Source organism: Hyposmocoma kahamanoa, unplaced genomic scaffold (assembly GCF_003589595.1).
Source record: "Hyposmocoma kahamanoa isolate Upper Pololo Valley unplaced genomic scaffold, ASM358959v1 63, whole genome shotgun sequence".
NCBI lineage: Eukaryota > Metazoa > Arthropoda > Insecta > Lepidoptera > Cosmopterigidae > Hyposmocoma > Hyposmocoma kahamanoa.
Genome location: NW_020653851.1, coordinates 17,734,479 through 17,747,052, shown reverse-complemented (window position 1 = coordinate 17,747,052; position 12,574 = coordinate 17,734,479). Strand labels below are relative to the sequence as shown.

Here is a 12,574-nt window from a genome sequence, read left to right as displayed (position 1 = left end):
CTATCTACAGGTACGCGTATTGTAATTTTATGCTCATATATTATCCAAAACCAGGAAGTATCTTATTTCCTAAAGCTGTAAATCATATGTACGATTATTCGTGAATAAAATGTTTTTAATTTACCTCCAGTGTTACGTATTGACTAGATGAAAATAGACAAGCACTTTCTCTTTAGCATTTAACAATTGTTCAAACAATAGCTAACAAAAGCCTTTAGATCCATTTGCTATAATCTTTTATAATTATCAAATACAATTTCTTTTATAGCTATTATCGGTTGAAGTTAAATAAGTTTCATCAGGAATCAATTGTTCACAGACTCATTGTTGTTTCCAGTCGTTTTGTTGAAATTAAGGCTGTTGAAATTCATACTGTCTCAATCATTTCTGCACGACTCTATTTTTATTGCAATATTCGACTGCGACTCTATTTTTATTGCAATATTTTAAAACTGTTATTTCTAAACCAAGACTTGTTGAGTAGGAGCTACAAAATCTCGACTATCGCAGAAAAGTAGCCGAGTGATCGGATACATTTCGGGGAATGTGCGCAGGAACTTTTCAATATAGTTCCACCCTCACCGTTCCTTTTACGGTCGACTAGAAGGTGCGGAACACTCCATCCTTAAGTCGGTGATATACCACTCATTCGCATTAAATGCTTTGCTTCGTCCTTTCTGATGCGTACGGCAAAGGAATGAAATACTCTACGGCGTCTGTATTTCCCGAAAAGTTAAATTTGGGACTACTCAAACACGGACCATCGTCACTTAACATCAGTGAGATTATTTATGTATAAAAAAATCTTCCTTCTTATTTTATGCACTTATTTTAATATAAAACAACTGTTTTTAACCTATGAAAAATAATAAATGTTTCGAAAAGAGAAGCTAATAAACACAGAATATACCGACAAATTTAACAATATTTATCAAATGACCATGAATTCATTCAAAATAATATGCTTATCTTCCAAAAGAAATACTAAATTACCTATTTACGTATTTAATATTTCCGTATCATACGGAATACTTTAAAAAGCACTTAAGCTTATGAAACATATAACGTCGATTTTAAATTTCTAATAGGCGATTTACGATAAAAATGATTACCAATAATTTTCGGTAAAACATAAATAAAATTTAGTAGTGTATAAGTATTACGTCAGCAAGACTTTTCGGAAATTCCAGTTTTTTTCGGAGGTTTCCGTATTTTTATTTGCGGAAAAGTTTTCAGTACCTTAGTCTATTAACGAAGTAATATTCTTAATTTGATTAAGCTTATTTTTAATTTCCTTTTTAGAGCTTTTACCTCCGTGGTCGAGTGGCTGGCACACCGGTTTTCATGGTGTCGCTATCTTTGAGGTCCCGGGTTCAATCCTGGACCGGCTCAATGAAGACAAACCAACTTTCCTATATTATCTCCGAGCTGGGTATTTGTGGAATCGTCGTTGTTTCGGATTTCCACAAGTCACAAGTGATTAAGTTACTCACTTTGAGATTATTATTATTATTTTATTTAGTATATACAGTGACCCTTCATCTATTAAGCCGGTTCTAACTCACTAGCGCGTTGTAACCGTAACCGCATGTTGCATGTTACGTTACCAAAAATCACAGTGTGTACGTGGTACGCGAACTTGTCGCGAACGGAACACGTGCTGTTCGCAGTGAGCCGACGATAACCAGGTACTCACTCTAGCGCGTGAAGACTGCTTCACACGTATACACTAGAACCTCGTTACTGTATCTGTCAACAAACTGATACAGCTTGCTAATGAGTACCCGGCTCAAGATAGTTCGTAAGCAATATTCATTAATAATTATATTTTTGAATAGTACACTTTTCGACTTGCCACTCTATGGTCTTTCTTTAAATTTCTTTTAGCTTTTTAATCTTCTTTTCACATACGCTATGCTTTTTTCGCGTGTCCAAATCATACTGAACCTGATGTCTTTTAAAGGCCGCATTCTCCGACTCCAAATTACACAACGTACCTGTAACAATTACACCATTCAATTAGCATTAACAACACTATCGTAAGAACAATTTTCTGTGCATTAAGCGTAATACGAACGTAATAAACATTTACTGTACTTAATTTAATTGGTGGTTCAGTACAATTAAGTTCATGTAATATTTTCTAACTGTTTAATTGCTAGAACGTCGGCTATCACGACGTGTCAAGAATATAGACGGAATAGTCGTGATTTAACTTAATTTGAGAGAAATTTGTTAATTGCTTTTAATTATTTTGTTCAGAAAATAATAGCTTATAAATAAATAACGCACCCACTTGTTGAGTTGCGGACACCAGCCCGTTGCACCAAGTACCAAGTATCAAGTAACGCACCCACTCAAAGCCCCGCACTAAGGAAGCCCTACCGCCGGCGCCATGGACACACACATATAGACAACCACAAATTAGAATAGCATGCAACGCCACAACACATAGATAATATATAGACACAAAAAAAAATGATAACAGAGACAAGCGAAACAAAATACAAATAATTAATAAACAAAATAAAAATACAATATAAAATCAAACAATACTGACAAATAAACAAAAATACGGACTATTTCAAATTTTGTACTGTCATTTGTACGGTTGTTACGTACGCAAAAGGACTTTATTCAACATAAGCCACAGCATAATAGACTTTGGCGCTGGTTTTCAATGAGCGCGTAACACACAGACGTAAACTACTTAAATATTTGTGTATGATTATCATACTTTTACGATGTATAAAATTATTACAATCATGTAGCAATTTCTGTCGGCTATAAATATTAGTCATAGGCAAAGGCCAATGGCAATGGCGAATAACATAACAATTATAGATTGACATTATCGTCCATCTAAATAGTATAATTTCTGTTATGGCAAGTGTCAGTTTACAATACACTTACATAAGAGATCGTGTGGACTTTTGATTATACAGTTATGCAAGATTTTTATATCAATATTGACATGTTAATAATTGTGGCCCTATTTTTTTTATATTATTTGTAATTTCATTGTCATGTAGGTCGATTTTTGTTACTAATTGTTCTGAATGCCACAATATTCTTTAAAATTAGGACTAAAAGGCCCTATATACAGGACGATCCGTCTTCACGATCAGTAAGTAGCGACGAATCGATATGATTATTTTGACGACTGATGGAATGGTCTGTATAAAAGGGTCTTTAAGCCAATTGTCGATCAAAATGGGGAGAAAAAGAGTTTAATGTAGCAAAGAAGCTCAAAAGATTTTGTTATTTTCACTATATTTGTATGGCGTACATTTATTTCTCTTGAGTTTGGGTGTAATTTGTGGTTGTCTATGTGTGTCCATGGCACACGCGATACAGGGTTTCCCTAGTGCGTATGTAAGTGTAAATATTATGTTATATACAAACTGAATATGTGATATATCAAAAATACAATACAATGTCACAGGTAGTAACCTCGTCGACCTTTTACCTAAAAACTTTCAAAAAGTGCCAATCAAACCGACGCACTACTTCTTAAGGTCAAATGAGGTAAATATTAAATAACACCACTTACATAATTTCATTTCATTTGTTTTACGTTCATTGCGTTTGTGTACACAACGACACTATGATCTATTTTTAGTATTATCAAAATGGGCAAAAAGGTAGCTACGGTGAACCCCATATTAAGATACAGGTTGTCAAAATTTTACCGTTTTTATGGCATTTAAGTTACAGTTTTGTATCTGCAGAGCTCCTTGTGAAAGGATGCGTTGAGAGAAGGGCTGCCACCTTACCTATTTCTGCCGTCAAGCAGTGACGTGAGCTTTCTGGTTTTGAAGGGTACTGGTGAAATTACAGGCATATGGGACTTATTAAATTATGTCTCAGGGTGACGAGCGCATTGAGGCTGCCTCTTAGATCTTTGCTATTTAAAGCTCTGGGTGGCTGCAACTGCTGTGGACAGGCGTGTTGCTTACCACCAGGTGCACGAATCGTTTGTTCCGTCACTTGGTATTATACAAAAATATATTTCTTATCAAAATACGGAAGCTACGATGAACGATACAGTGGATGAAAGATACAGCGTGTCAAAATTCTTTGTTGAAAATTTTACCGATTTTCTGTACGGCGTTTTTTGTAGTTCAACAAAGTGACAGTTCGTATAGATTAACCTGGAGCTGAGCGTACGTAAAGTCTTCATATTACATCGTTAGAATCTAGGCAGGGCTCCTCATTAACTGAAACTATAGCCTGTTTCATAATTGCCTAGTAAATTGATACAATATTCCTTCATAGGAGATGTGTAAGAACATAATAAAGCATAATTGGTAGTGCCTTCTTGGACATCGTGGGTACTGGCCGGCGGTAATAGATTTGATGCTCATGTTTTTTTAAATTAATTATAAAATAGAAAAAAACAAATTCCATGAAAAATCTAACTATTTCGACATATGCTGCATTTCGAGTTCTTAGGTTTTCGCGATTGTTACACATAGGAAATGAAACTATTTTTCCGGATTTAAATCGCGTATATTTGTTTTTTCAAACAAACCGATGTTTCGTGTAACGCGATTTAAATTCGGAAAAATAGTTCCATTTCTTATATGCTGCATTCCTTGTAAAAAATTTAAAATGCACTCTGCATCACCACATGGAGTCAATTTTATTTGCCGATGTTAACAATAGTGAAGAATTGATTTGTGAAATAAAGTGTCTTTTTAAAGATTTTTTAATATCTAGTGACGGGACAAGCACGCCTGGTAATAAGCAACACGTCTGTCCATAGCAGTTGTAGTGCCACTCAGAGCTTTAACTCGCAAACATCTGTCTACCACTGCGCCCTTCACACTGAGACGTAAGTTAACAAGTTCCATATGCCTGTAGTTTCACCAGCATCCCTACTCTTCAAAACCGTATCACAGTAATGCTTACGTTACATCTTGGCGGCAGAAATATAGACATAATATTTTTCTGGACCAACTCTTTCACATGAAACTCTACTGCAGTGTTTCAGCACGATATTACGACTGCCGTAGCTTAGTTGGCAGAGCGGTAGCCACGTTGAGGCAACAGTCGCAGGGTGAAATCGAGTTGGTTCGAAGGAATTTTTCTTCTTGTTAATTCGATCTTTCTGTCAGTAATAGTGTAGTATTTTCACAAGAAATAGATAAAAACAAAATGTTACAAAATAAAATTACAGCTACAACAAGCTATCAGACATCCTCCGATAGTAACCGAAGTGTAATAACAAACACCTTAGGTCATTGAATTGAATTAGGAAATTGAATTAGGTCATTGAATGAAAAATGAATTCCTGTGCACAAGATACATTAAGCCACAAAAGTTCAATGTGCACCTCGTATATTCCGTTCAAGTATTTCAAAGTCATATAAATTAGAATAAAGCACTGGAGCCATAGATTGTGCAAGATGCAGTCACCTGGCTGCACATCCGGCAGAGTATCATTATTCAAGTTGGATTATTTGTTTCCACTGTTCTCCGATACGGTACAATAAAATACGAACAGCTATTTGGAATTCCCTTCCTGCAAACTATTATTTGATAACCTCATTGGTCGAGTGTTTTCATGACGTCGCTATGTTTGACGTCCCGAGTTCTATCCCCGGCCGGGCTAATGTAGAAAAACTGACTTTACTATATAGTCTCAGGTGTGGGTGTTTGTCGCTGTTTCCGATTTCCATAATACAAGTTCTTTAGTTACATATTTTGACATCAAAGCAACGATGATGTTGTCTAATATTTCACAACAATAATAACGCTCACACTTATAACCCATTGCGGAAAACCGCGGGTGCAACAAGAAGAACAAGTCATACGCCTGGTGGAAAGCGACATGCCTGTTCATAACTGTTGCAGTGCCACTCAGGGCTTTAAATCGCAAAGATCTGAGGGGCACTCCCACGGCGCCCGTCACCCTGAGACATAAGGTGACAAGTCCCATGTGCCTGTAATTTTACCGGCATCCTTATCCTTAAAAAACGGAATACAGTAATGAGATCACAAACGGCTTGGTGGCAGAAATAGATGGCAGTACTTCACTAGGCGAACTTTTTCACAGGGAACTCGACTGCTTTTTATAGGTCAAGTGCGCACTTAATTTTTTATTTAAAAAATGCAATGTTTCGAACATTGTCGTGGTTGATACGAAATTCTTCAGCAAGGTCGCACATACTCTCGTACATAATAACTATCGATATTTTCAATTGAATATCGGTCTTCCTACTCTAGCGATCGTTGCAGTTATTCATAGAAGATGTATAGTCCGATTTGCTGGATAGAATATACAATTTTAAACTTTCGTGTTGCTATGATTATTAATACAAAGATCGAACACAAAGAAAAATCCCTTCGATTTGACATCACTCGAACCTGTGTGTATTTGTCAATTTAGGACAACCGCTCTACAAACTGCGCTACAGATCGTGTCATCAGACCTTATGAATTTTATTTGTTTTTGGTTTTAACGGCGTTGTTCGCGTTTTAAAACGGCCATAAAACGCGATTAAGCAATTTACTAGGTTTTTCTCTATGCGTATAGTAAAGAACGTTATTTTTTGGTTTTAACGGGGCTTTGTTCGCGTTGCATTATACTAACATTTCATAACGGGAATAAACGAGATTGAACAATTTAATAGGTATTTGCACACGTCAATTATTATTTTTTTATTTAGCCTAAAAATGTATAAATATATTTTATTGCTATGTACATATTATTAATATCTAAGCATACATTATTAGTATTGAATGTGAAGTATATTTATTTGACAGTCTACATTAGAAGATATTTTTGGTTGCGCCTCCTTTCCAAGTCTAAAATTTCTATCTTAAGGTTGCCTGGAAGAAATTGCTACATAGCAATAAGGCCGCATGTTGTAAATTAGCTTATTCTGTTATACTTATATTGCTTTACTGCACTACTTTATCAATTTCATTCATTCATTCAATAACGTCGCAAAGAAGATATCATTACGTTTATAGAAATGGAAACAAGACGGACGCAGCATGGTACCATGCGCAGCGACAGTCTACCTTGTAATACACTGCAAAATATCACTGGTACTTATGATATTTCAAATTATTTATGTCACCGGCATGTGCTTAAAGGAATTCGATGCAGTTTTATAAGACAGAAACAAGTAAATGTTAGAAAGTAACAATAATATAGTAAAATTGTGCAAATTCGTATTGCGATCAGCGCAGGATCGTGTCGTTATAGCGATCTTTTGAGAGGCCCACATCTTTCGAGAGAAATGCTGATGATAAATGTAGAAAACAACCACACATATACCTGGTCTAAAACCTAAGGATTTCCATGTACGGACAACGGCAGACCAGACTACACATTTTTGTTCGAAAATCGCCTCCAGTGCAACGGAACAAGATACGTTAATGTGTAGCTTGTACTTTAAATACCAGATAAAATTGTAATATTGAAAGGAACTTTCACTGAATTACTGTGCCACTGATATAGAAGACAATTAAAGAATAATTTAGAGCTTATTCAAAGGAGTTACAAAAGATAAAACAACAACACGCTCCAGAATGAAAGTGACCAAACACAAAATCTTAACCTATCAAATACACAAAATAAGGTTTGAAATTGTGACAATTTTGTATTATTTAATTTATTGCTCATGAGGTACCAAAGATAATGGCCTCGTCAGTACCGAAAAACTACTGGTTTTTATAAATAGTGGTGGTAAGCGACGTGTCTGTATGACAGTTGCTATGTTGTTCAGAGCTTTAATCGCAAATATTTGAAGGTCACTGCCCCTGCGCCCGTCACCCTCAGACAAAATGAAAAGTTCCATGTGCCTGTAATTTCACCAGCAACCTAACCCTTCAAAACCGAAACGCACATTACTGCTTGTCAACAGAAATGGACAGGGAAACTAATCAAATCTGCAGTGGCAGTTGTGGTGTCTCTCCCCAGACTATGGCACATCTTTTATCTTGTCCTGCGTGCCACTACACCTGCACAGGCGAGGACCTGTACAACGCAACAAATTTGTAACAATCGTGAAATCTATGAACTCGATAAAATAGAATATAATTAATTTATTTTAAATACAAAGTCGGACAGTATACGCACTTCAAAGTGAAGCAGTATGGATTTTAACAAAAATAATGACCAGCTGTCGGAACTTGGTATCTTGTTGTATTTGCTTATAAAATTTATAGCTACGTAGATGATTTATTCTAACTAGATGTCAAGGAAACGATCACTGCCTACATAGACGATTTAAGTACTAAATACCGGTAGCAGCATACCTTCATTCGATTTCTAGTTAAATTAATTATTTCAGATAGACAGACAGATAAATTCTAGTTTATTGAATACCGCCACACCGTATTAAGTAAAGGACGTAATGGTATTAGATAATTTTAAGAGGAAAATTCTTTCGATATGCCTGTACTCAAACCAGCGTCTGTGCCATGTTGCGGCATGCCAGGGCCACTACTTCAGATCTTACCAATTTCCCTATAATATGTTTGTTTGGATTTAATCGGTTTGTTTCGCCGTCATCGCGCCTGTAAGCAACTTATGACGTTACTCTTCTGCTACCAGAAACTGACGAGAGATGTCGCTTTATTCATTTATTTAATAATAATGAGTAACAATTAATAACACACTAGTAGATAATTTTTACAAAAAAAATATGAAATAACATCATGATCCATACTATTAATATTATAAATGCGAAGTAACAGTGTTTGTTATGTTTTCACCCTTTAACCGCTGAACCAAATTTTACGAAATTTGGTTTAGAAATAGGTTTGGTTTATTAGAAGGGTAATAAGGGTGCTGGTGAAATTACAGGCAAATGGAAATTGTCACCTTGTTTCTGGGTGACGGTTTTTTTTTTTTTTTTTTTTTTTTTTATACTTGACAGGCAAATGACTCCACTCCACCTGATGTTAAGTGGAAAGTGGTATCCAAACGCGAAGGAACCTAGTGCAGCGATGAAACCCTCACTGCACTAGCCACCTCCACCCTGCCTGCCTACAATATGCCTCGTTTGAAGGACCCCATATCATAAGAGGGAGGGAAGACATGTGCCGGAAGGGAGTTCCATTTGTCAACCGTGCGGCAGAGAAAGGAGCCACCAAACCTTTTAGTACGCGATGGAATGCGGCAGGTAGTGAGTGGTGAGGGGTGCATCGGCAGTGCTCATAACATCTTTGCGATATAAACGTATGAATGATACTGCGACTGTTATGCAAAGGCGTGTCGCTTACCACCAAGCACACGACTTGTTCGTCTCTTCACTTGGTATTATAAAAAACGATGGGACCTAGGAGACTTACTTTTTTTTTTACTTTTTCTGACAAAAAATAAATCTTAAAGGGGGTGAAATGGAGGACGAAATTTTGTATAGGGGACCAATTATTTTTCAAGTAAGTAGTACAGTAGGGTACTCGAAGTACTTCTACGCAAATGAAGGCGCGGGCACAAGCGACTATTTAATAAATAGATAACTACCCTTTGTCACTATTTTTATAGCTTTTCTAACTCTACTAACAGCGATGCAACAATTTTTAACCGACTTCAAAAACGGAGATTCTCAATTCGACTTTTTTGTGTATATGTTACGCGATTACTCCGTCAGTTTTGAACCGATTTTGTTGATTTTTTTTTTTGTTGGAAAGAGGGTACTTCACTATTGGTCTCATTTAAATTTGAAGAGAATATTCTACCATTAAGAGTCGTAAACTAGGGGAGAATCCGGCTTCGCGCACTTTCCGGTAACCGATCGTTAAATTTTTAGTTTCACTTTGTATATACATGTAAGCAAAGTTTGACGTCGGTTCCTTTTTGTTTAGTAAAAATTATTAAGATATGTTATCATTTTGATTGCGACCCAAAAAGATAACCATACGATATTCTTTCAATTAATCATTTTTTTAATTTGTGATATGTAATTTAATATCCTTAGAACCATTTATTCCTAGTAGCTCCATATGTACTTTGTTCCACGTGGAACTGCTGCAGTTAATCGGTACGATTAACGTCTTAACTAAGCTTAGAAAAAGAATTGAAACAGTGAAGATACGTCAAAACCCGTATTGACTCCAACTCCAATTTTAAACGTTTGTAGACCTTGATTTGATGTCGGCCTGTATTTCTAGTTCTATTACGGTAACTTGCCGTATCTTATTTAAAATACCAACGTAATTAGTTGACTAAAAAATACCATAGATATTTCCCAACATAGTCCATAAAATATTTTGTATAGGATTGAGCCCACCGTGCAACTAAAACATTTAACAGACATCTGTATGACAGAATTCAATAAAACATTTCTGATAATTTTAAACACGCCGTATAAATTTATAGGCGCAACTTTTTAATTTGCGAAATGTAATATAAAATCCTCCAAAAACCATGTATTCCTAGTAGCTCCATATGTACTTAGTTCCACGTAGAACTACACTAATACAGTATTTTACAACTTTGATGAAAATTTATTATAAGTACACATTACAACTTAGAAAATAAAATTTTGAATCGGAGTATGTAAACAAACTTTTTTCGTCAGCATTATAAAAACGGCCTCTGACGATTCGTAAGTCTACAGAATTTCTAGCACAGCCGACGACCACCGACAGCCACACAACGACCCCTCCCATTTAATATTAAAATTTAACCAATTGCAGGACGACAACGATCACTGCACCCATACATCGCTACGTGCTCGTCTGCGTTACCAAGGACGACCCTCTGCCCTTTGTGCACAAGTGCGAGTTCGTGCGAGCTAATCGGTAAAATCACGGACCCGTAAGTGGCCGTTTTAAATGGCGTCCATTCGTGCTAAAAGAGACAATATGGGTTGACGTAGTGCATTCATGTGTACGTTTATTTATATGGACAGAACTCGGGACTACCCATTTCCACCGCAAAGCTACATTAAACGTTGAAGCAGTTCGACACGATAAGAAGAACTATATCGCCCTGTTCCGGATTACGATGTAGAGAAAGCCAGGACAATCACTGGCACAGAAGACTTAAGGCCTTATGTCCTGTAGCTGACAGCGCTTTTTCGATATTAAAAATACTTCCTTGTAATCTATAGGCAATACTTATATCTTTCCATCAGGTAGACCGTTCGACAGTTTCCCGATTGGAATAATAAAGAATATAAAGAATAACTTAAACATTTTTCAAAAACGTTTCGACGTCAATTCTGCACCTTGTCACCAATAAAGAGAAACCACAATTTAATCACGTACCCAATTTCAATTATGGTTTAACTGTAGTTTCAATCAGCTGCGGTTCATATTCAATTAACATCGAAATAATAAAGCATCAATGTCACTTGTGTCACTGCATAAATCAAGAGAACCTTGAGAACTCTCGTGTGAAACATATTACGCTTGATTATAGTATTTATTTGCTGTTTCTGTAGCCCTATTGCTAAATATAGACTCAATAGTCGTTTCTACCGAGCCGAGAATACCTGTGTTAGAATGAATGAGATTTACTGAATATAAAAAAATACACTCATGCCACTAAAGCAATGTGTTACAGCAACCAATCATATTAATTGGTAAAGCGCTATATTTCTCCGCTTCGCTGTAATAGAGATTAAAAACTAAAATTACAATACAAATTACAACATAAAATTCTGACCTCATTGTAGCTGGTAATCATCATGACAAACAATTTTAGAAAAAAAAAATTCGTAAAAATTATTCTGTTTCGGAATACTAATTTCCAATTGATCGCATATATTGTATTAACTAAAAATTATCATGAAAAAGCTCGTGGAATTCTGTTTGGTCTATCTGTAACATCCATTTTGTTCTTGAAAATTATGCAAGATTTAATCTCGCTAATTCTATAAGCAAAAACTGATTGTAGAGACTGAAAAGGTTATACTCAAGGCAAGTTTTCTAGCCTATGACAAGAAGTGTCAAACAAACTTTAATTATTGTTATAATTATGCCTACAAATCTCGCGTGACATAAATTAGATATAAACCTCTGTTCAGTCATATTTCAAGGTGGTTTGATATAATTTGTGGTTAGATTCTGTTATAATTTGTGTATTGGGTGTTGGTATCTATTTGATTTAGGAAGGTTTTTGTTTAAATTATAACCCAACTAAAGGGTGTCAAGCTATAATAAATAGAACTTATTCACCAAAGTTTTGCAAGACAAACAGAATGTTGAAAGTTGGCAGCATATATATAATTAAATATTATATTTTTTCTTTTTTTTTTAAGTGATGGGACGGTCGTGCGCCTGATGCCATGCCTGTCCAGAACAGTTGCAGTGCCATTCAGAGCTTTAAAACACAAAGATTTGAAGGCCACTGTCACTGCGCCCGTCACCCTGAGACTGGTTGATTAGTCTCATGTGCCTGTAATTTCACCAGCACCCTTGCCTTTCAAAACTGGAACGCAGTAATGCTCACATTACAGCTTGGCGGTAAGAATAGGTAATGTGACATTACCTCCTTGGACGAACTCTTTCACAAGAAGCTCTACTGCTAAATCTCACTGTGGGTAATGGTTTGACCGAAAACAACGTGAAAACAATGGGAAAAGCGCTAAACGCTCAATATACA

The 12,574-nt window shown here is 36.0% G+C and overlaps 1 protein-coding gene and 1 long non-coding RNA gene across 8 annotated transcripts in view; one reads left to right on the top strand and one right to left on the bottom strand.

Moving 5' to 3' along the window:
• The window catches only part of LOC113230481, a 231,904-nt gene that overhangs the window by 51,531 nt on the left and 167,799 nt on the right, over positions 1-12,574 (bottom strand). The window lies entirely within an intron of this gene.
• Positions 1,501-10,899, top strand: LOC113230483. Its single transcript, XR_003310496.1, has 3 exons — positions 1,501-1,688; positions 10,663-10,767; positions 10,878-10,899. It is a non-coding gene; the product is annotated as an uncharacterized LOC113230483 (long non-coding RNA).